The 24,007-nt window shown below is 43.3% G+C and overlaps 1 long non-coding RNA gene across 3 annotated transcripts in view; it reads left to right on the top strand.

The window, feature by feature from the left end:
* Nucleotides 1-24,007, top strand: part of LOC116790042 — a 213,284-nt gene that overhangs the window by 37,928 nt on the left and 151,349 nt on the right. The window lies entirely within an intron of this gene.

Genomic DNA, 24,007 nt, shown 5'->3' with positions numbered 1-24,007 from the left:
GGGAATTTTGTTCTACTTGAAGCAGTTGTAAGTGAAAGGATGTGAGTGCTTTCGTGGAAATTCTCATGTGGGTGTAGCAGTGACTGTGCAGCCACATCAGTGCCTGCAGAGTCTGTGAGAATATATACATCAATGTGAGACTGTGATCTGTGAGCTGTGCATAGCTGAGTGTGAGAATGCAGTGGTGAGAGTCAGTGTACCTGCCTGTGTGACACTGAGGGCTGTGAGTACCTATGGGGGAACTTATCCATGTTACTGTGTGTGGTGTGCAATGTGCACATGTTGGCCCATCTGCACATCTATGCTGGTTCACAAGCATGTGAGTGAAGCACATATGTGAACGTGTATGTTACCATAGGGGAGAACATAGCCATGAATGCATATGTGAGCATGAGTGTGAGTATTAGTATATTTCCAAGTGCAGAACGTGAATAAATGTATGTAAGTGAATGTGTATGTTACCAGATGGTCTTGGAGAGATCCTATGCCAGACATGGTCTCTTCTCTGTCCTGTCCATTTCTGTACATGTATTAGTTTTAAAGATGAAAAGTGCCCCAGCTTGGCTTTAGCCTGGGCATCACCCCTGAGTGCGCAGTTGCTATGCCAGCTCAGTGTGTTTGTGTGCTCTTGTGAGAGAGTTGGTAATTGTGAGCGCTCCCTAAGAGAATCTCTGGGGCCAGGGGATACAATAGGCAAGGGTCTAGGGTCTGAAACTGTAGACTTTAATAAAGCCACTGACAGCAAATAAGAGCCTGACATGTGAGTCACATTACTGACAACAAGGGCTGCTTTGTAGTCCCATCTGCACCCCGATCGGGTCCCGTACAGTAACTGAAAGGACAGAACAAACTGCTGCTGCCTTCAATAAATACAACAGTGCCACAAAGGCAGCCGAACAGACCAACTTTGTGTGGCTTTGCTGCAGCTGAGCTACTCTCCTAGCTATCTTCCTCGCCTCCCCCACCGGTGAAAATGACTGACGTTACCTCGTAAGGGTTGCTTGAGAGCCCTGGCTATGTGCTTGGCCCCATGGCAGTCATTACGTACAGCCCTGGAACATCTCTCTTCCTTGCCACCCCCTGTGCTCCTTCATAGCCTTTCTCTTTCTCTGCCCTCAGTGACTGGGAGAGGCCCAGAGCCATGTCCCTTGGACTTGCTGCCCTTGCCTGGCTAGGCAGCACTGGGAGCTTAGCAAAACCTTACTTCAGGCTACAAGCATAGTTATTTGAAATGTTGCTTGAAATGTCATAGTAACTTGCATAGTTACTCCAGACTTCCACTGGAGTGGTCGTGATGAAAACGTTGGACTTGCCAGCACAGTAACTTCAAGGCCTTTCAGACCCCGAGTGGTTGGTCACCCACCCAGCCCAAGTAGCATCAGGGGATGACAGTGTTTTCTATTTATCCAAGTGTCACCTAGCATAGTCAGAAACCTTTTTTGCTGACTGCCCTCAGGGCCTCTTACTCTTCCCTCGCTCTGGGCCTCTCCCCTTGGGCTTGGAGACTTTCCCAGTGAAGAGCTTTCACATGGAGAAAAAAAGACTTTCAGACAGATCCCCCTTCAATTGGAATTTGTGCCACTGTTGTGTCTTTCTCAGTGCTTTTCTGGCCACTCTTTTTTAGTTTGTCCCAATAGCCCTAGAGAAAGGGTGCTTGTGGGACCCAATGGCATGTGTTGTCATGTGCTGAAAGAATGTTATAAACCCTGGGAAAGATTGCTGGGTTATAAATCAAAATATAAGCCTGTGGTTGCCAAAGGGGTGATGTTAAGTATCAGGATAATGTCTGTGACAGTGCAGGTGTGCCTCTGATGTCTGTCCTAGCCCAGAGCACGTCAGTCCACCTAGCAAAAAGTCTAAATTCTTCTCTGCTTGAAGAAAAGGAACATAAGACTCAAGAGTTTATGCCTATCAGAAACTCTGTGTCCTTCTACATCATGTAGTGCACACAGAGCTGAGTTCCCTGGAGGTGAAGGTGCACCCTATGTGAGACTGCTACCCCACACATTTACCCTGTGCTTCTACAGTGTGCAGTGGAGCCTGTAGGCTGCCCTGTCAGTGTAACATACCCAGTCTAATTGACACTGTCTTCAGACAAGAAGATCTCAACCATAGTGATTTGTTCCTAAGGTATAAAACTTACCTACCTTAAAGGTCAGATTTTTCATCTGGCAACTAGTATATTGGAGCTTCTAGGAACAGAACATGCTCGAGGTGGGATGCAGCAGATCTTTCCTTGGAAAGGAGATTAGACTTCAGGGAGCAGATGCATTCAGTTTCTCAGCATCTTTAGGAAATCCTACATCACCTTCTGTTCAAGCAAGCATTTCAGATAACATTGAACAAAGGAAAGTACAGACCAATATAATAAAAATGACCCTAAGATTAGCTCAGTTGGTTTGAACATGGTGCTGGATAACAGCAAGGTTGTGGGTATGATCCCTGTATGAGCCATTCATTGAAGAGTTGGACTTGATAATCCTTCGAACTCAGAATATATTCTGTGAAATCAGCAAGAATTAAGAAGTAATAATATCATACAGAGATGTATGCAGAAGAGAGAGAGAAGGATTTCACTGGTGTCACATAGAAAATGCCCAGAGAGGCGATATTTATAGGAACAGCTTGCGATGATGTTTTGCATAACACTGTGATATTTCTCACAGTTAATGTCTGGACCTTCTGCTAGAAATTTCTATTCTCTCTGTATCAATAATATATAAAGGATTAAACACCACTGTTTTGAAATCCCCTACATAGCTGAGAGGCAGCAGCAGAAACTTAAAGTCCCGTAGCAAATGTGGTCTGTACTTTTCAGGGAAACGTCTGGAATTTTCAAAAAGAAATTTAGAGCGTCTAATGTCATTGTTAAAAGGGAACGCTGATTCCCCAAATCTAGCTCTGTGTTTTGATCACATAACAAGCTTTTGCTTTGGTGTCTAGGCTAAGACCTGGACAGGGCAAGAGCAGTGAACATGCAGTCCTTGTATCTGATGGTGGATGTCAGTCCCCTCAGTCCTCACCTCTGCTGAGTGCTTGTAGAGGCTTCAGCAGAGGGGGCACAACTGGCTAAACTATGAAATGACTCTCAAGCATGGAGTCTACTGCAACAGCACCTGTGCCTTCCGCTGGAGTCTCTCCATCTCCTGAACAGGCAGGGCCTGGGGGAATCCTCTTTCTAGTAGTTTGATACCTGAAGAAAAGTGTTTCCTAGAAGGAGATGGAAGGATGGAGCCCTGAAGCACAGGAAAATCATGTTGTCGTGTGGTAGAGAGAAAGGGATCTGTGTGCATGTCTGCCACAGCTCTAACCTGCTTTTATGTTTTCTTTAATTCATGTTGTTTCAATTTAAAAAAGATGCTGTCATAACTGGGGAGAAATTAGGTAGTTGCAACACTGTATATGAGAACAAAGGAATCGCCTGAGGGTCTTACGGGAGTGGCTACTCTACCTTACAACCCTAGAATGCAAAAGCTTTGCATGTAGGAAAGAAGCTATTTTAAAAATCTTTGTCAGGCAAATCGGATATTTTGTGGAGTGCATGTTAGGGTTAAAGCACAGGTATCATACAAATGAGGAAGCAGCAAATGAGAGACACTGATGAGAAGAGCATTGTCTAGGAAGGCACTACTTGCCTGGTGGAAATAGTTGCTAACAAGACTGGATAGAGACGGAGGAATGGGTGGGAGAAGTGATCTGGGGTGTCTGTGTAGCAACACATCCAATATGTCAGCTGCAACTTGGTGCCACCTGGGAGAGCAGCTGAGAAAGTCCTGAGACTTGGCATAGACATGCTGGATTGTGTGTTACTGCAAGTAGTAGGAAGCCACTCACTGCCCCAGCTGTTCCTGTACCAGGAAATCTGAGAGGAGAGCTTTAGATTCTTCTTGCTGTACTTTGAGAAAGGTGCAGTTGGTAATTATTTGAACTCATGCTTTTCCTTTCTATTTCTCGATTTCTTTTCTCCATTCATTGAAGAACTGGTTGGTTAGGTCACTGGAGTAATTATTTCTGGAGAAGCATAACTCATTGAATGCCAAAGTAGTTTACTTCAGTTTTCACAGGTTTCAGAGTGGGTTCTCAAAGTGATCTTTACTAATAAGCCCTAAAGATTAAACCTGGTTCTGTACGTTGTCAAGCAAAGCCAGGCAGAAGTGCTATAGTAAAATGTGATGGAAAGCCAAGTGCTTTAAAAATTCATTTAAAAACCAGAAAAAACATCTAAGGCCAACAAAACTTTTGAAAAGGCTATGGAAGGCATTGGGGATTACTTTTACACCATCTCCTGATAAAGCTGAAGCCTTATTCAATTCTCCCTGAATGCAGAAAAGAACTAAGGAGTTCATTTGGCAGCCCATGAAATATGTGACATCTTAACTTGTACAGCTTCATCTATCATACCAGAAAGTGGAAGAAAAGACAGAATAACCAGATTAAGGCTACTGACTTAAAGAAGAGCATACCAGTCTCATTGCCCCCTTTTTTTCTTTTTTTTTTTCTTTTTTTTTTCCCCACTAGGAAATGCTCATTTGCACGCTAAAGACACTTTGTAAATATCTGGTGCCACAAATACTTGAGGCTGAAAATATTCTGAGTGGAATTTCATGTCCATCCTCCACCAACTACCAGGAGAAGGTAGACCAACTTCTGCAGGTCTCCTGCAGCCTAGACTCACACTGAAGCTCAAGAGCAGCCACTAAAATCAAGAACTTCCTCTTTTTTGTCAGCTCTTCTGATCTTGCTTTGTGATCATAGTTTTTTCAGGCCATAGCCAAATCTTGGAGATTTGAGAAATAAAAAAACCTGGGCTTCAGAAAATCTCAGAGCCTTAGCAATTCTGACCAAATAAAGTCGTTCCTTGTGGACGAGGTCCAGTCCTTTTAGAGTAAGTGTCTCTAAGTCTACGGGGAAAAGAGGGAACCTTTTGGGAAAGAGAGTTTGGTCCTAAACTGTCATCCGTTAAATACGAGAGTTTTTTTCCAGCTGAATAAGAGAAGCTACTTCCAATAAAGCCAATCAAAAGCAATTTCCCTGCTGAAAGGTGGCCTACCTGAGACAGAGCAGCCTGCACCAGCTGCACGCCACTGCTGTCAGACTTGGCCGGGTCTGTCAATTAAGGGAACACAGAGCAATCTGTGAGCGCTGAAAGGGATCCCTTCAGAGCCCTCTGTGGCTGAGAGACAGGCCCATTGTCTGCATGCATGTCTCACATAGTTTCAGAGTCCTGATAAGCAGGCATGCCATGAAAAACTGCATTATATGGTGAGCTCGGGAATACTTTGTCTGGGGGTAGATGAGATGGGGGGGTGGGAGAAGAGGTAACACTGCACCTTTGCATTGTGGGAGGTGGGGCAATGAAAGACGTCGCGTTTGGTGGTCCCCCAGCATAACCTGCTTTCTCACAAACTCTTGTTGAATGATGAAGTCATCATTTCCTCTGATTCCCCTCCTCCTCTCCATCCTTGTCCTTTCTTCTGGGGTTCAGAAATCAGCTGGGAAATTACTGCAGCACTGAGAAGACAAACAGCTTAACCACCTTCAACTGCTGCCTTGCCACATATTGAAAGTCCTTTTCCCTGGGAATCTGGGACCACCAAGGTCTATAGGTCTGTGGGTAGAGAAGACTGAAGGCTTCAGACTTACACATACATGTTGTAGAGACCATAGAACAGGAAGGTAGACACAGCACCTAGGGGAAGGAATGAGTGGGACTCCCTCACCAGCTGCTTACCGATGTTTGCTTTCATCTTCCTCACTTTATACCCTGATGCCTGATCCCTTGCCTGATCCCTGTGTTTCCTAGATACACACCCAGAAGGGTTTGTGCTCTCAGGTGGGCACATCTCAGTGCAGAATGTTCTTTTAGATGCCACTGCTTGAGCTTGGGAGTACATAAACAGGTCAGTACATGCAAAAATGTCTGCATTACCAAGCAAATAAAACTGATTGCGTTTATGTTATCTTTCTAGGCCATTTTGCATAGAAAGAGAAGGTTCTAGCAGAACTCTCCCTTTAAAATAAAATATCCACTATATAAAGTTAGCTTTCCATATGCTTGGAGAATATAGAACTGTACTGTGTGATAGGACATGGAAGCACGAAGTCTGTTGCTAATGCTGTAGCATAGAGTTGGAAAGAACCAATGTTGTGGTTAAACAAATGCCACCACCCAGAACATGAAGGATGCGTTGCAAGTGCCCTCTCCTAACACTTTTCTCTGTCCTTCTGGCTGAGGTCTTTTTTCTGCACTCACTGAAGGTGATAGTCTTCATGTTTAATTTTAGTTAAAGGCACTCTAGATGATCTCCATTCAGTGTTTAAGCCAAAGTTTTTTGTAGACCATGCCTACTTTTGACTGTCACAGACATGTTGGACAAAAGCCATTTCTGATAAGTCAGCTAAATTCTGTGGACCTACCAAGGGATGAGTCTGGCCCATACACTTCAGCTTTCATATCTGTTTTTTGGCAGTGCAGTGGGCTGCCAAAGAGAGGATTGGATTGTTGATCACCCAGTCCTTAGTCTTCAGCAGATATACTCTTGTCAGGCTTTAGTGATTGTCTGCAGCTCAACCAGTGTACAGTGACACTCCAGGAAATGGCAGCTCCTAGTTTTTCCCAGTTGAGGGATATGCCTTGGCTCAGCACATTTGATAAGGAAAATTAATGAATTTGTTATTGGATGGAAGCTCGTCTTTCGTCTCTCACTTGCTGAGGTCCATGGAAACCCATCTTTCTTTTTGTGTTAAATAAAGCTCACATCATGGATGCCAAATCCTACTGTCTATTCTCACACTCTTCACTGCACACTGATGCCATACTTGCCAGTCCTGGATAAGGTTGTAGTGTTGACATATTAGACTTATTTTCAAAGATTTCAAAATTCTTGTATTTATCCTTTATTTTATTTCTTTCTGTTTAGGTATACATACTTAAATTGACAAGAGAGACTGGCCTTGCTTTTTGTTCTCTGTTCCTCAATTCTCCAAGCCAGAGACTTCGCTAATGTTCATATTAGTCTCCTAAAACTGCATATTTCCTCCGCATCCTCACTTAAGTGCAATTCGTGACCTTTTTCCCAACCAAATGCAGATAGACTCTTATCTGAAGCACATCAGAAGCCCACAGCATCCACTCAGCCACGCTGTGGGCTTTAGAGGGCTCCCTGAAGAACTTTGTGATTTCCAGTTTTTTGTCTGTCTTGGTGTCTTTTTGGACCTGTTGAATCTGAGTCGTTCTTGATGAGGGAAAGATAAATTGAGGAATCCCTCTCTTTTCAACAAAATGAACTGTCTCTTTTGACTAGCTTACAGTAAAGATAGTCCTAGCACAATCTTCACATTGCATTCTTACTTGCTTCAAGGAACAGTGGACTAATTAAGGGAAGATACTTAGCAGGTTGTCATCAGGAGGCAAGTGAGACACTCAGGGAGATGAATGGGGCAGTCAGTCTGTGCTTCTTGGAACTGTCGTTTCAATATCTTGTCAGACTCGAGCAGATGCTGATGGCTTCAGGAAGGGTACACATTCAGTTCTTCATATGTGCTTGGGGTGGAGGTGAGCTGCTCCATTGTAACATGGAAGGTAAAGTTGAAGAGCAGAAGAGGTGGTGTTAAATTGATTCCTGGTGTATCCTGCTGTAATTTCAAGGTACAGAAGCCCATTTCTCCTCCTTGCTGTGCTGTTTGCACCCAATTTACAAGCCAGTGCTCCACACTGGAGCTGTGTATCACTAGCTCTGTGTAACAGTTCTCACTTGCTCTCCTCAGTTTCTGCTATGCCTCCCTACAGGCAGGTACCAGTGGCTGTGATTTTGTATTTCTCAGATATGTGCCTGGGGTTTCCAAAGGGAAATGTTTTCCCTTCTACCACATATTGCAAAGACTGCACAGTCTTGCATGTGAGTGTCTAGTAGAAAGTGTGCTAGACATCTGCTTCTTGGAGCCCCTGGGACCATTCTGTGGTTTGGAAAGTGAAAACCTTTGATCTGTGGTTTGCGTGGGAGAGGTAGACGATGCTGTGGTTTGAAAACAGCTGATGGTTCTCTCTTTCCTTCAAAGAAAAAGAATAGTGTTGATCTGTGATAACAGAGGATGTCACATGACCAATCAGGAGCACACAGGATGATGTGGTTTGCTCTGCAAGTTGCAGTTCACCAGTGTCATGGTATATTTTTAAGAAAAGGTGACAGCCTTTGTTGTGTCTTTAAGCCACAAGCCTCCTTTAGGTAGCAGGGAATGGCCCAAAACCAGCAATAAAACCCTATGTGCTGAAAATTTTCCTTCTGCATCTCTCCAGGGCATAAAGCAGTTGTCTACCCCAGGCAAAAGTGCTTCCCCTTCTTATATCAACTTGCCTGTAGAAGGGATATTTGTCTGTGGGCACCTACCCCATCAGGGGTCCTGTTGTGCTGCCTAGTGCAATTTTAGAGTTCGAAGGAGCGTGACTGCGATTACCTGTCATGACCCTGGAGGTTATGTTCAGCAGTTTGGGTAAAGACTGCTGACAAAATGTTGAGTTTGAGCAGGGACTGCTGTGTGAATGTTTGTGTCCGTTTGGGGAGGGTGGCACTCAGAGTAAACAGCTCTGAAAGAGAAGAGTGGAGCTGTTCTTGTGCCTCTGCAATTTTGTGAAAACTGATATGCAAGCGTCCATTGCTTGGAATATAAAATCTGCTGCACCAGACCAACCCAAATATCCATCTTCCATACAGTCTTGTCTGCCTACAAAGTAAGTATTCAGGGAAGGGAATAAGAACAGGATAGGTATATAGTGATCTCTCTGATATATAGCATCTAGAAATCAGAGTTGAGAGATTTTTTGAAATGGAGAATATATTGGACTCATTATGACTGGTATTCACCACTGGATTAATATCAGTCCCTTGGGCTCCCATGACACAATTGCTTTGGGAAGCAGGTCTGGCAGCATTTAAAGGGCTAAGGAGGGGAGAAGCTGTGTGTTGGCAGAGGAGGGACTAGTGCTGAGACTTGTAACAGTGTAACATGCTGCCAGGCATGGTAAACTGGGAGATCTCCAGCTGGGAAGGAATAAGAAGTGGAAGCATGTAAATCAACTAGATCCCAGACACTATAAATACATCAGAGCAAAGCCACACAATTGTGAGACTGAAAGTGGGTGATTTATTGGCTGTGGATCAGGTTTTCTTTACAGGCACCATTTTGGGTTTTGCCTAAATGCTTGATCAATTTGCCTCTGATCTTTTGTATCCCGTGGGATCATGGAGTAGCCTCACTCACAGCAGCTTGGAATGACTCTGGGCAACATTCTGCCACTCCAACAGTGCTGCTACTGTTCAGCAGAAGACCATTCCCAGTATGGTTCAGTATTGTGGATGTACCTGGTATGGTCATCTGACATCCACTGCAGATATCCAGAAAATGTAGTCCTTCCTGTGGCCCAGGAACCAGGCACTTCACCAGGCTCCTGGAGCCGACTGCTACAGCTCACCTGTAGCTTGTGTGGGAGAGGCCTGTCTTGGGCTTTAAGTGCCTAAGTTTGATCTCTCCTAGAGACATTGCCACAGTTGATGAGAAATGAGATTCTTACAAGAACTTAGTACCACTTTAATCCTTTTATTTTCCTTTTTTTCCCCCCTTCAAATCAGTGGTGTGCTGTAAAATTCCACCCTTAGGACTTTTGCATATTAGCAGGAGTGGAGCCCTAAAATTTTTGAATGTGGTTTTTGTTAAATCCTTCATAGCTAGGTGACTCCTACTTATCATTGCTTCTTTTGAGCTGCTGACATTTCCAAGGAACACTAGCAGGTCAGAAAGTCAGCTTGGAGAATCCAAGCTGCTTCTTTACCACATTACACTCACTGTGCCTGGTGCTTTATAACTCTGTCTTTAATGATTTTCTCAGCTATTTTTCCTGGTACTGGCGTAAGGCTCACTGAGGTCTATAATTCCCATGATTGCCCTTAGCACCTCTTTTAAAAGAAGTGCAGAGTGTTGGCTCCCCTCCAGCCTGGTGGGAGAGTGGCTGTTTTTAATGATAAATTGGATGGGTTTGTTAGTGACTTCTTTGTACTTTGATTTCTTTAGAGTGTTTGCATAAATGCCATCTGGTTCTGGAGGTTTCTTACTCTTTCAGTTTTTAGGTCATGCTATTATGTCTTTTTTCTTCCTTTTGAGTTTCTATCTGTCTGTTTTCTACCACTATTTTTGCTATTTGTGGTTACAAAGTTAGTGTAATGTGGTCAAGGTACCCAGACCTCTGACTGGAGACCCTTTATGCTAAATAGTTTACATATATCCAAACCAAAAACTGTTCTTACCTAGGGGACCTTGTGGACAAGGTTAAGATAAATTGAGCCTTTATCTAATTTTCTCCCTTGGGGCAAATGGGAAAATTTTACTCGGATCAGCTAGGCCAAGAATAACCTTGTGCAAATGTATCTGAGTTCAAGAACATTTCCTGCTGGTGGCAGTCCAGAGCAAAGAGGCCAAAAGCCTAGGATTCCACAGCTTTAACATTCTCATATTCTAGTCCTGTATTTTAATTGCAACTCCAGTTTCCCGGAGTAATTTTGTTTTTCTGGACAGTTTGAAAATCCCTATTCTTGTGACTCATAGTAGAACACTCCCTGTAAAGGCATACCTCCTGCACTGTGTTGGAGCAAGAAGATATCCAAAATGTCATCAGCCAATTGACAACATTGTTTAAAAACTCACTGTCATTAGTTGGGATAAACTCCACAATCTTTCCCCTTACACTGTTCCTGCCTCCTCTACTCAACTCACTCCTCCTGTCAGCATCTTTCTGAATGGAGTTTGCTAAAAGAGAATGAGCCCTACCCTTTTTCCATCTCTTCCTTACTCCCAGCAGGCAGGCAATATGGCACAGTGTGGTCTCCAGTGTCCCTTTAGTCACTTCTCTGCTGTCGGTGTCATAGGGCTAGTGTTTAAGCATTTTCACGCTGGATTTGAAATGAGATTATAGACTGGTCCACTCAATTGACTTAATGGATTTTAAGAGACTAGATCCTATTAATGCAGTCAGTGCCCCAGGGTGCCTCTCCTACTGCAGACAAGATAATCTGCCATGCAAATTAAATCCTGCCTCAAGATGCAGGGCCTGCTTAATGTGATCCATTACACAGTTTACTTGTTTATATCTAATATTGTAACAGGAATAGGCTTACGAGCAGCAGGACTCAACTGAATAGAAGAGTAAATTACCAGGAAAATGAGGTTTTAGAGCCTCTCTCTCTTTCTTTCTCTCAATCTCTCCTATTTTCTTCTCTCCCTCTCTCTTTCACTTGTGAAAACACATTCCTCTTCTGCTTTCTACACGTAGGGAACAATCAAGGAAAATAATATGGGTGTGAGTGATGGATTCTGCTTTTGTTTACAGAGGTGTAAATTGGGAACTTATCCTGGAGAAGGAGCTCAAGAGGATCAACAAAACCCACGGAGAAATGATCCTTTCTTTAGCTCTGTTGTCCAGTCTGCACAGGGTTTTTGAATGGGTTGTTCTGAGTAGTCCCTTTTGCTGCAGAAGCTCATTGGTGAGATTTCTTTCTCCAATGAAGTCACAAGAACAGACATAGGTGGCAATGGTGGGGCAGGAATAGAGAGACTGGTCTAATTGGAGTACTGTGTTTGAATTCAGGAAAGAAAAAACAGGGATATCCAGTTTGGACATTTTAGAGGGAAAGAAGTCAGAGTCCAAGGAGAAGTGGTTCAGCAATGTCACAGGCTTCCAACAGAAGTGACTCAGGTCCATATAGGAACATATGTCAAGGAAGATTCTTGTACAACTGATCCTTTCAAGGGCAGGAGGATGGATTATTGATCTCTCACTTTTATGATGCTATAGCTTATGTTAAGGATCTTGAGATGGGGATCCACAAATTTAGGACATTACATTGGAAGAGATACCTTTTCATATATGACAAAGTCAGTGACTTGTCCTGGAGTTCCTGGGATGAGGATGCGGAGGATCAAAGTAATGTGGCAGCATCCCCAGCATGAATACGAAAGAGGAAATGGATGGAAAGGGCTGCTCAACTATTTCAAGTTGTAGGTGACTGGTATTACAAAGACATGAAGGTCTGACTCTCCTTTGGTTTTGTACCATTGCAAGCAAAGTTTCAACTCATCTCCATAACTACATCCTTTTCCTGGTAGGGGAATATCAGCAGAGAGCTTTGAGTACACCACTGTACCAAACCAGTCTGAGTGCCGTGCACACACAGTGAGGCTGTGTTGCTTCACTAAGGGCTATAGGCAAAGTGATGAGATGGCCTCTCTTCGTGCTCCTAAAGGAAATGGATGGTTGTGATGTAGGAATGTAGTCCTGGTATGATTTTTCATCTGAGTGAAAGGAGAGCCAGAGTCAAAGGGAGGAGCATATGTGGAGGGATTCTTTAGGACTTGACACAGTCTGTAGCTGTAGAGGGGTCACTGTCTACGAAGACACTCTGTGGACAGACCCAGAACCTGTCCCTTGCAAAGGAAGAAGGTAGGAGCATCAGACTACTTTTGTTTATGATCTCTCATTTGATCTGTCCATTTCTGCAGTGATGGGAGGCATCTCTGACAGGATTCAAACAATAATCTGCAATTCCTCTCATTCACATAGACTTTCTCATTTATCTCACGTAAACCAGTTATTTCACCAAGCCTCAATTCTCAGTGTGTAGCATTGTGATCTCTTCAGTCTTATCTGTGTACATGCAGCCCCAGCACAGAAACTGTGCCTTCGGTAATAACCAGAGCTATGGGTATTATATCTGGGGCCCTGCACACCCAAATGGTCTTGGCAGACAGTTTATTCCCATTGATGGCACAGAGAGGTAGATGAGCCCCAGCAGTGTATGTGGTGTTGGATGGTCCAGGCCTCGTAACTGGTGCTGACTTCAGAAACAGTCTCCATGCCAGGGAACAACACTACCTTGAACCAACGCTTCTGCCATATCTGCTGATAGCACCTCAAGCAGGAAGAGAAGCAAGGGGAGGAGGGAAGGGAACTGTTTTTTTAACTTAATTTAAAGCTTTTTATGAGATTTTCACAGCTGTGAACTTATCAGGGTTTGGCTATAGAAATTAAAGCGGCAATTATATTTTCCCCTTCCTGGAATGTAAAATAAAGTCTTGTGTAAAATGCATTAAAAACTGGAATGTAAAAGTGTAATTAATGTGGAGCAAAAAGCACATTGCGTCATTAACTTTTTTATTAATATTCTCACGCAGTGCAATTTCAAAGCTCAGTGCCACTCCATTTCCCCCAGTGAAATATCTCCCACTCTTTCATTGCTGCTACCTTTAACCTCATCTTTAATGGGATGACAGCAGCTTTCCTCTGGAATTACATCTCTGCTCATCCATCTGTCCCACTAGATCCTTTCTCCTTCCACTCAGGGTTCCTATCAGGCTAGAATGCAATTTTGTTCCTACTGGAAAGAGAGAGGGACAGATGCATGAGATATTCATTTGACATCTGTAGAGCAACAATGGAGATTCTTCCTTATCTAGAGGAAGGCAAAGGGGTACAATTCTTCTGCTGAGCTGAAGGAACAAAGCTTTGTGTTTGAAAGGCACGGCAAGATGTTTTGCTTGCAACCTGCATCTCTAGATTTTGTGTGTGTAAGCAATGATCATTCTAGATCGGTTTAATAAAGGTCTGGTGCAGTAGTAATTGCTAGGCACCAACTGGGTATTGACTTAGTCCCTTCTTTTGTTGTCTCTGCATGCAGCAAAGTATTTTTCAGTTGCTGTTGTGTAAACAGAGCACCCCTGCTTTCTGTGAAATGTCAACCCAGGCTCATTGTACTACCCCCATAGCATTGAAGGGAAGGCTAATATATAGTCCTTTTCAGCATGGATCATCTCCCCAGTGTCTTCCAGTGCCACAGAAGGAAGAATAGGACTGGAATCAATTCTTGCTGAAATAGGGGGTGGTTTGAGTGACAGAACTGTTGTCCAATATGCAGGAAACAGGCAGTGAAATCAAATGCTCAGCAGTCGTGGTGTGTCAGGTGCCCTGCACTGTTTTACACGAGAGACCAAGGGATAAGAAAGATCTAGATTCACCACTCAGTTCTTTCTCATTTCCAAGTGAGTCAATTTTTCTGGACTTCATTCAGTTCTAGAATGGGCAGACACCTCTCAAACTTGTTTTCTGTAGACCTCTAACAGCTTGTCTCTCACAGAGTGGCAGATGATTTGTTCCCTGGTTCCTAAGCTTAGCTTCTAGCTTCCTCTCATTTAGTCCAAACTTCATGCCAACTTACAGTTGAGGGTCTGAGTTTTAGTCCCTGCTAGGCTTGAAGTAGAAGCAAGACTTTGAGAGCTACCAGCTATTTATTTGGTTTTGAAATTCTTTTAAGAGTTTAGCCCAGGGTATCCCTCCACTGCATGTGCCAGGTGTATGTATTCACAGATGGTCCCTGGTATCAGATCCAAAAGATTCCACCTGTATTTCCTGGTAAAGGTGGGATGTAAACAAACCTAGACTGTATTAGGAAAGATAGGACATTTACTGCATCTGATGATTTTATCAGATCCCTGATGGATATTATAGAATGGGATCATCTGCTCATCCATCCATCTGTGTAGAATTCCAGGGCTCACAAGCTGTTTAGATCTCACCCTGGTCCTGGGAAGTGGTTGACAGTTTGTTTGCATCTCACTGGAAGTATTTACAACATGATTGTGGCACTTCAATAGTTAGGTCATGACCACTAGAAGTGGAGGTGTATGAGTCATCTCATGTCAGAAAGAAGAGGAGAAATCTGGAGAAAGGAATTTGGGTCTCTACAAGTCAGCAGGAGTAATTTGGATGCTGTGTATAGAAGAGAAGGCTTTGGTGAGTCTTCAGAAACATTCTCACCTATGCTGCCATGAAAGACTAGTTGACTTGTAGGGTCTTGGCCATGAGTTTCCTAGCACCAGTAATGTATAGAAGAGAGCTTGTCTCAGAGAGCTTATGAAGCACTCTGTCTGGGGAAAATTCCCTTGAAGTATATGATCGATTCTTTACAGTTAACTGTCCTTTCTCCAAAGATCTGAAGTAGCTAATAATGAAGAGAAGTTGTCCTTATTTGTTGGCCTGGGGTAAAATCCTAAAACCCACTGAGTATGAGCTGGTATTCATTGTGATCTGCTGTTTGTCTGAAGAAGACATCCGATAGTGTCAATCAGAGTTCCCATTTATTGATTTTTCAACTGCTTGCCTAAGAAACCCAATGCATTTCACAATGCCTTGCCAATACTATCATCATTTTAGTGGGAGCTGTTGTTCACATTTTGACTGAAATTATTATTGCAATTGCTTTGAAATTATAAAAATTTTAATTTAATGAAAACCATCTCCATGGAAATTATACTGGGTTTCAGATTAATTATGTATGTATTTCACACATCTGTGATTCTGAGGTCCTGTAATATCAATTTCATCATGCCTTTTCTTAAGGCTTTCTTCTGCAAAAAATGTCAGGAGGTAAAATGAGATTGTTTACCAATGCTATCCAGTAACAAAGTAAAGTTAAATGCAGGCTGGCATCTGGGTCTTCACTCTTTTTCAATAGGTAGTTGATTAGGTTGATGTTGTTTTCCAGCATCCTGGGACAGAAATTGAGGAGAACTATGCATTGTGTACTTGCCTGGTACGTTATTTCATAGTGCTCAAATTCTTGTAATCCCTCCTCAGTGAATGCCACAGCTACCTGTCAGATGTTACTAAGTCAGGTACACCAGGATTAGAAAAATTACTTATGACGCGAACATTTAGCTTTAGTACATTCTCATAAAATTATGTGGGGGAAGTGGAAATGTTTGGCTTCAAACATGTAATACTTTTTCCAAGATTATGTTTTACAAGGTTATGTTATTCCATATCATCTACATGACAATGCTTGTCACAGCATTTTTTTTCCCCACTGGAATTCTGCTCACCTGTGGTCTGTATAAAATAATTTATAGATGCCTTTAAGATTTCTCAACTCCCAACTGACCAATACAATTTTGATATTATAAAGAAAACACAATATTTTGGGAAACACCACCTTTAGAGAATCTCCTCTAGTGATGGAAGTGCTCTACCTTAACTGTACTAGTGTTTTGGAAGAATGCTTTCCCAAACTCTGTGTTAATCATCTCAGCCAAAATGCAGTCTTTTCTCTAGGAGATCATTGTCTAGAATGTGAGACAAAGTTATTAATTTAGTTATTAATTTTAAAATGAGACTGATATGCACACAATTAAGCTCTGGACTTCTGTTAAATGCCCTGGAGATTGGGTCAGTGGCTACTCTGCTTTCATTTGAAAGTATATCTTTATTTTAAAAGGTTTTTTGGGGCAATGATGAAATTGCATTATTGGTTACTTCAGAAAACATACATTAAAAAGAAAACGGGGAAAAAATAAATACTGCATCCTGTCCCATCATCTTGTTGCATCCGTCTAGTTTTTGTTAGTGCCAAAGAGGCATGTGCTGCTCTTTTTGATATTCAGTGTTATGTTGTAAAATGACAATGTTACGACCCTCTTTGAAATTTCCTCTGACAGATTAACTCTGTGCTTACTGTCCTAATGCCTACAGGAGCATTACCTTTAGCTCTTTCAGTTTCATGCTATTTTACTGAGAGTTTCATCCTATTTCTTTGGATAATTCTGTGGAGTGGTGCTGTAGGGTGCTAGTTAATACAGCTAGCTTGGACATGTATTCCTTGCAGTTTACCCTTTCAAGGTATGTTGGCACCACTTTGAATGTCAAAGGATGGATATTGATGATGATTTCAACTTTATCATGATCTACCTGCATTCTTTTCTGCTTTTGCTGGAGGGTATGTTATCTCTCGTAAATGGGATTTACATATTTCATGCTCATTCAGCCCAGCAGCTCTTGCTCTCTTCACAGTCGCCTTGAGCCTTTGATCATTTTCTTCTGCTGTTTTACCCCAGTTTAAAATGCCATCTGTAACGATACCATCAACAGTTTGTTGTTCTAGTAACAACCCAAATGGCACTCTGCAGAAACAGCATTTCTCTAAAGGAGTGTGCAGTCTGCACAAATGAGAGCACTGTTTTTTGAATCCAGTTGATGTATCCACTGCAGAAAAAGATTTGACAATCTTTCTCCAATACTTCTTGTAGACAATAAAATATGTTCCTTTTTACATTGTTAGTTACCTTTTAGCTCTATACAGCAGTAAAAGATTTTCATCCTTGTCCTACAGAGGCCAAGGAGTTTCCTCATTTTGATGATTCTTCTGTTTACGTTATGATTCACAGTTTATTTTAGCTTTTCATTTAGCAGTCATAGAATCTGAGACAGCATGGCTTTTCCACTTGTATTACTTACTGTGTTCATTCTGACTCCTTGTAATACATCTTTGACTCTTCTTTGGTAGTGTTGGCTTCCTGGCTCTCCTATTTGCTGGATGATATCCAGGACATAACATACTTTTTCATCCATTATCAGATACTCTTTTCCCCGGTGTTGTTACAGTAAGTATTGAAGGTTGTATCCCTTTCAATTTATGATTTTTCTAGATGATCCTGCCTTTGCTTCCCCTCCTTCTCCTGTTCTGGCTTTTAAAAGGAGTTATTTATGGTGGTTTCAATAATATATTGGCTTAAGCCCAGATATCCAGCTGAAGACTATTTAATGTCTCAATGTTCTCTAACTGGTAAAGCACTCATTTTAAACATCATTGTGTCAATACCACTGTGGAGGAATTTGGAGGGTTCTGCTGGTATGCTCCTGTCCCTGCCTGTTGCTGATGGCTGCTTAATCTTCTGCAAGGACTGATCCAGAGACACATGGTGGTTCTGTGCTACTAGAGGCAGCCTTGAAACACGAGTAGGAGCCTGGGCATCACCTGCAGGAAAGCAGGGATGATAGAGCTCATCACAGCAGCAGAATGGTTGTGCCTGTCAAATACAGTGTAGCAAAATTCTTGTGTCTTATACTAGGAAGCAGTTTTGACCGGCTACTTTGCCATGCACTCTTCTCTCTCCTCCTAACCCTCATTGGAAATCAAACCTGGGGGCAAAGAGCAATGTAGCTGCCTGCATCAGCTGACTACTGCAACTCTGATGACAGCCATACCCAGCAGTCACAAAAGCTGTAAGAAGGGGCCTGTTCGATGAGGGGAGTAGTTGTGGATGTGCTGGCAGAGAGGTGGCCTTCAGAAAAAGAGTAATCAAATGCTTATTAGATTAAAATTACCACCTTCAGATGCACTTGGGAGCAGATGGGAAGCTGGTACAGTACCCAGAGGACAGGTGGGCTGTGCTTATGCCAGCTTGTTCTTCTAAGCAGGTGACTTGCTGTCTCTGGACTAGCTGAGGCTCTCCAGGGGTCTCTGAGGTGTTCCACTGTTTCTCTCCTATATCAGGACAGAAATAGAAACCATGCACACACAGTGCAAAGCTGTGCTAATAGCTGGGCAGACAGCTACCTGCTTTCAGACCTGAGGGGGCCTGAACTTACCAGTACATTGTGCTTCCAGCAGGGCAACTGGGCTTAGAGGACTTGCTGCTACCAAGTGCTGAGAATCTCCTTATTAGTGCTACGTATTTGTACTTCCTCAGCTGAAGATCAGCAATGGCACTGGAAAGGAAGGAGCTCCTGTTTATTAGTATGGCCTTGCTGTGTAATCATTTGTGAACTGCCAATATTTAGGGCTTTATCCAAAATCCACTAGAACAGTAGCGATCTCTTGAGCTTTTTAAAGTACGTGTTTAGTTTTCCCTGTGCATGCAAAGTTTCCCTGGGAAGAAGCAGTAGTGGCTTTCCATGTTCCAGTGTGTGGCTGCAGAGCTGAGCCTTGCTATATGCCAGGGTGGCTCCAGCATACAGAGGTCAGATGGCCTGGGGGGTTAAATATAGCACTGTCAGTGGCGACTGAAACCAAGATAAAGGGATACCTCATGGCCAAATCACTTTGCAACTAAACCTACCCACTGCCTGGGAAATACATACACTTTTGAGGCCAAGTGCTGGCTTCTGAGTAAAACCTGTGCTCCAGACACTTGAAAAATGCTCGGTCGCTGTTCTTCATTTGTACTGAAGTCATAATACCTTCCCATTTACACCATGCTGCAAGACATTATGCTCAGTTCAGTAGCCCTGTGAATGAGGATGGGAGACTTAGATGGTGAAGAGAGGTTTCCATTTTGCTCTTCAACACTTCTCCCCCAAAGAACCCTCAAACTGATTGAAATTATGTGGGGGAGAAAGAGGGATTCACAGGGGACGATCTGGCTCTTTTTACAGGGTATACAGTGGACTAGATTTTGTTCAGGAAGGAGGAAAGCTAAATGTCCCTACTCACCTTGTTACATTCAGAACTACAGGGACAATTATTGATATGCTTATTTCCCCCAAAGACTAATGACATCTGGAAAGGGAGGACACCCGTCAGGGCAGTTCATAAAAAAAGACACCACTAACCAGACACACTGGTAAGTGGTTGAAGATATTTTCCTTGCTTGGTTGCCAATACCCTCTTCAACTCTTGAGCTAGCCCTTGAGAACAGGCTTAATACATTGAGCTATTCTTGCCTCACACATAGTTACTGCCTTGTCTTCTTGACAGTCATCATGAAGGCCCACTTAATCATCTGCATGACCAGTAATGTGGATAATGGAAACTGGGGTTCAAAAAGTGGTGCCAATGGGGGAATTCTCTATTCCAAGGACCTGAAATATCGTACTGGATCTTCTGTCTGTTCTGGCTGAATTGGTAGAAAAAGTAGCTTCTCTCCTTTTGAAATAAACAGTTAATTTTTGCATACATATAATCTATTTGATATCTATCTCTGGTTTCCTCACAACAGTCTTAAAACTTAGAAAAAAATTCAGTCCACAGGACGGGGAGCTCTTACGGTTTCATCCTGTGCTACGCTTGTTGAGCATTTACTAGAGAAGCAGGTGCCTACACATTCTTCCAGAGAGAAGGATAGCTATGCATTCACCACGTCAGTCTGTATCTGTCACAACCACCACCTAACCTTGAAATAGACTGTGATCCACTTTGAGACACAGGAAAATGTAAAATGAAGCAGAGAAAAAGCTTGGCTGAGCAAGGAACTGGCAGAGCTTATTTTTCTCTTGCCCCTCCTCCGTCCCAGATAAGGATCAACAGCTAACACCCATTTGCTGACCCTCACTTGTTCCCCCCCCATCTCTTTCTCTCCTTCCCCCTCTTCTGGTTGAATACTTTTTTAGTTTTCTTGTATAGAAATGAACTTGGCAAGAGTCTTAAGGCAAGAGAGCACACCTCATTCTCTAAGGCAAACTCCTTAATTATTATGAGGTGGTTTCCTTTAAATCTGTGCTGGAATGCAGTGGAGGATACATCTATGGCCAGAATCCAATTCCAAGTTGGTGGTGAGTGCAGACAAATAGAGAGAATGGAAGGACAGAATAAGAGAAAGAGGAAAGGAGGAAAAGGGAGGCACTGTGACCCCTGTGCTGAAGCCTTGTGAGCGTGGCAGAGACTTCTGTGTGTTTGTGTGGAATGGGGGCTGTTTAGATAAACAGATGGCAACAAATGGCATAAAATTATATACCCATAATGTCAGTTCATAACATTTTGTTCGACATACTTGATTTAATCGCTTAGCTGACGATTTTGCTTTTGGGCCCATATGGTGGCAAATGGCAAATGAACCCTCTTTACACAGCAACTCCAATCTGGCACTTTTATCACCGAGACTTAGAGAAGAATCCAGGAGGAGAGAGATGCAGATGGAAAATGAATGAGCAAGCAGGGTGGGGTACATGTGTGGGAAGAGGAGGTTTTGAAGGTGCGGCCAGGGGAGTGTTCTTGGGAGACGGAATTGGGGGGTGGTGGTGAAATGGAGAAGGGAGGGCTGGGGCAAAAGGAATCAAGATGTGCTATTTTTATGAGAATCTAAGAGATGAAACAGGGAATTTATTAGCAGGGAAAAACTGAGAGAAAAACTGTGGAGAGAAAATACATTAAAAAATAAGGGGAATGGTGCTAAGAGGAAGGAAGAGAAGTAGACAAGGTGGGGATAGTAGCAGAATTTTAGGAAGTGCATTCAAAACTAATGTGAAAACATAGAGGAAATTAGTGTGAAACCAAGAGAACTGATTGTTTGACTTGATTCTTCAAAGGGCCCAGGAACAATGTTATGGGAAATGTACCCGATAGACCTGGGTTCTCCTGTGCTGTGACCAGTGTGGTACTCCTGAGAAGGGGCATCCTGAGAAGGGTAACATGATGATGATGAAGTTCCCATGGCAAATGACTTTGTCACTAAGATCATAGTAGTATCTGTCAGGGTATTCTATCTGTGAAATTGCTTTCTTCAACCTAGCTTTTCCTAAAGTTGTGACGAGGCTGGACCTTCACTTTGAATCCTTTTTCAGCCAGGGTATGATCTTGCAAAGTGTGGAGGACCATAAGTTTGCCTGGCAGTCAGCGAGCAGGGCAGTTGCCCTTGGCACATCCAGTGTACCTTCATGCTCCATGGATTCACGGTGGTGGGGATCTCCTTTTGCATGTGCCAACGGGAACATAGAAAAGGCAACTTTTGAAAGATGCTGCTTCGGTGACTAGGACATGGTCCTCAATAGGATGGAAGTTGTATGATGTGGTAGTGCCATGCTAAGGCCACTGCCTGGCAAGACTGGGAAGTTTGGAGAAGTCAGAAGGAGCTGAATATGTACTTTTTGATAAGAAATTTTTCCTAGCACAACATCAGCATTCTCATTGCTTATAGTTCAGAATAAAAAAACCCCCCTCTCACCAAAACTTTCACTGAGTCCAAAGAACTGGTCGGTGAGGCTCGGGGAAATGTATTTCCTGTGATTCTGAGAAGTATGCTGCCAGTGAAATTTCATCATGACAAGATACATGTCACAGCATAATGATACAGATAAAAAGTCAGAACATCACAAAGAAATTTATCATAATTTAGGCAAGCTTTCTCTAATACCTCTTCCCCTTTTTTATATTCTTTTCTGAACCCTGTTCAGTAGGAGAATGCCAGGCAGGTTCTGCTCATGTCAGATCAGTCTGACAATTGACACAAATCTGATTTACATCATACTTGAGATGGTGAAGATAGCCATGAGGAGGGCTAGCTGCTGGGGAGTATATAGCTGGTTTATGGGAAAGTTGGATCCTTCTGACCCACTGTTATATATCTATAACTACTGGAAGATTCAGCTATAGAAACTGAACTAGGTCCAAGTTTCCTCTGAGATGTGCTGTGCATGTCTGGACCTATTGAGTCCTGAGTTTCACTCTGTATCTCCTGAATATTACTGCATGCAGCTGTGGCTGGTACCTCCCCACTGTGCAACTAGTTCGTTTATAACCAAGTAGTACCAATTAGTTAAAGACTGTATGTTTGCTTGAGGTTTATTGCACTTAAGTCTAGATGTGGCTCAGGTCTGTCAAAAGTTTGAGGTGACTCTAATATTTGTGGTACCTACAAAGAGTCCCTTTTTGACAAAAATTAGTGCTGCCCCTTCTTCTCAGCTTTCCTTTTTTCTTCTCCTGAACAATTGGAGCTGCCTCTCAAATAATGCAGCCCAGCAGGTGGCCATGTAGTAGCAGTTGACTGTGGACTGTGTTGTTCCCAGCCTTATGATCCCACTGACTGGTGGTGAGGGGTGCTAAGTAAGTCCTAAGTTTGCTGCCAGAATCCATATTGGAGGCTTATTGGCTTGCAGAGTAAGCCTCTGAGGTTGGTTCCCCCCTTCTCCCTCCCTGTCCATAGCTCCTATGAGTTCAATCTCAAAAGTCTCTTCAAACTAGTTTGACACAGCTCCCTCCTCCTTCTCCTCCCCCGTTCACACCCCCCAGGCTCTTTACAACTAAACAGTTTGTCCTTTTCCCGATGTTTTGGAGAATCTGGGAACGTAAGTGCTCCAATAACTCATGTCTGAGCTCTCATTTACCCCCTGCCGGCATGGGGATGCTGCGCACCAGCCTCTCAGAATGCCAAATGAGTCGTGGCTGCCGCCTTGTCCCCCGCGCTCCCTGAGGCCAGCGAGAGGGACCCTCGGTCTCGGCTGGGGCTGCTTGGAGAGAGCCAGCTGGGCGTCCTCACTCATTCCAAAGTGTGTCGGTTCTGGCAAGCCACTGGAACTGAGAGGTGCTGTGTGCAGGACAGGTGGCTCCACTATTTCAGCTTTCTGGATATAGGAAGGGCAGGGAGAAGGTGAGGTGCCAGAACTTAAGAAAAAAGGGTTTTGTAGCTTGGATCATAAGGAGTGGCTTCATGCAGGGAAATCCGCCTTTTAACTTTGGCTCTGCTACGGATTGTGTCACACTGTCTTGGCTCAGTCACTTAGTTTCTGCTTGTCTCAGTTTCTTGCATTGTCTGAAGGACGGAAGAGCATTTTCCCACCATCCTCATGCAGCTGCGAGGTTCACACTGAGAACTGGTGCAAAGTGTTTTGAGATCCTTGATTTGAGCAGGTGAAAATTGGGATGGGAAAAGACATCAACGATTTCAGCTTCTTGTGGGGAAGAAGTGGGGATGCTTCTCAAGCTCTGGACTTTGCAGTTGATGGGCTGGATATTTCCCAAACATCCTTTGAAAACAGCATGATTTAGGGTTCAACACCAGTCATGGCAGGGCTTGTTTTTAAGTTGGAGAAAAAGTCTGGAATTGTGGATTTTCCCTAACATCACTTTCTTCCCCCCACCCCCACCCCCCCCCCCCCCGCTCTGACTACATCAGCTGCTTTTCATTTGCATTCATTTTGCAGTGTGTTTGTCTCCACTGTTCTCTGAGGTGTGTTCTCCCAAAGGTTTTTTTTGTACAACTGGGACAGTTTTCACTACCCACCCAGTTCGTGAGGCTCTGTGTGTCCACATAAGGAGTACTATTCCCATTTTGCAGAAGGGAGCATGGCACAAAGTGGTCTGGGGCTATCAATCTCCTCTGGTCGCAGCCCAGAAGAAGTGATTTAATACAAAGTTCTCACTCCTGTGAACCTGTATGCTCGTTGAGGTGTTACCAGCACCGGCAGGTAGGTTATCAGCTG

The sequence above is a fragment of the Chiroxiphia lanceolata genome, chromosome 8 (assembly GCF_009829145.1).
Source record: "Chiroxiphia lanceolata isolate bChiLan1 chromosome 8, bChiLan1.pri, whole genome shotgun sequence".
Lineage (NCBI taxonomy): Eukaryota > Metazoa > Chordata > Aves > Passeriformes > Pipridae > Chiroxiphia > Chiroxiphia lanceolata.
Note: the sequence above shows the minus strand (reverse complement) of the source record. Positions and strands in the feature narration are given on the sequence as shown.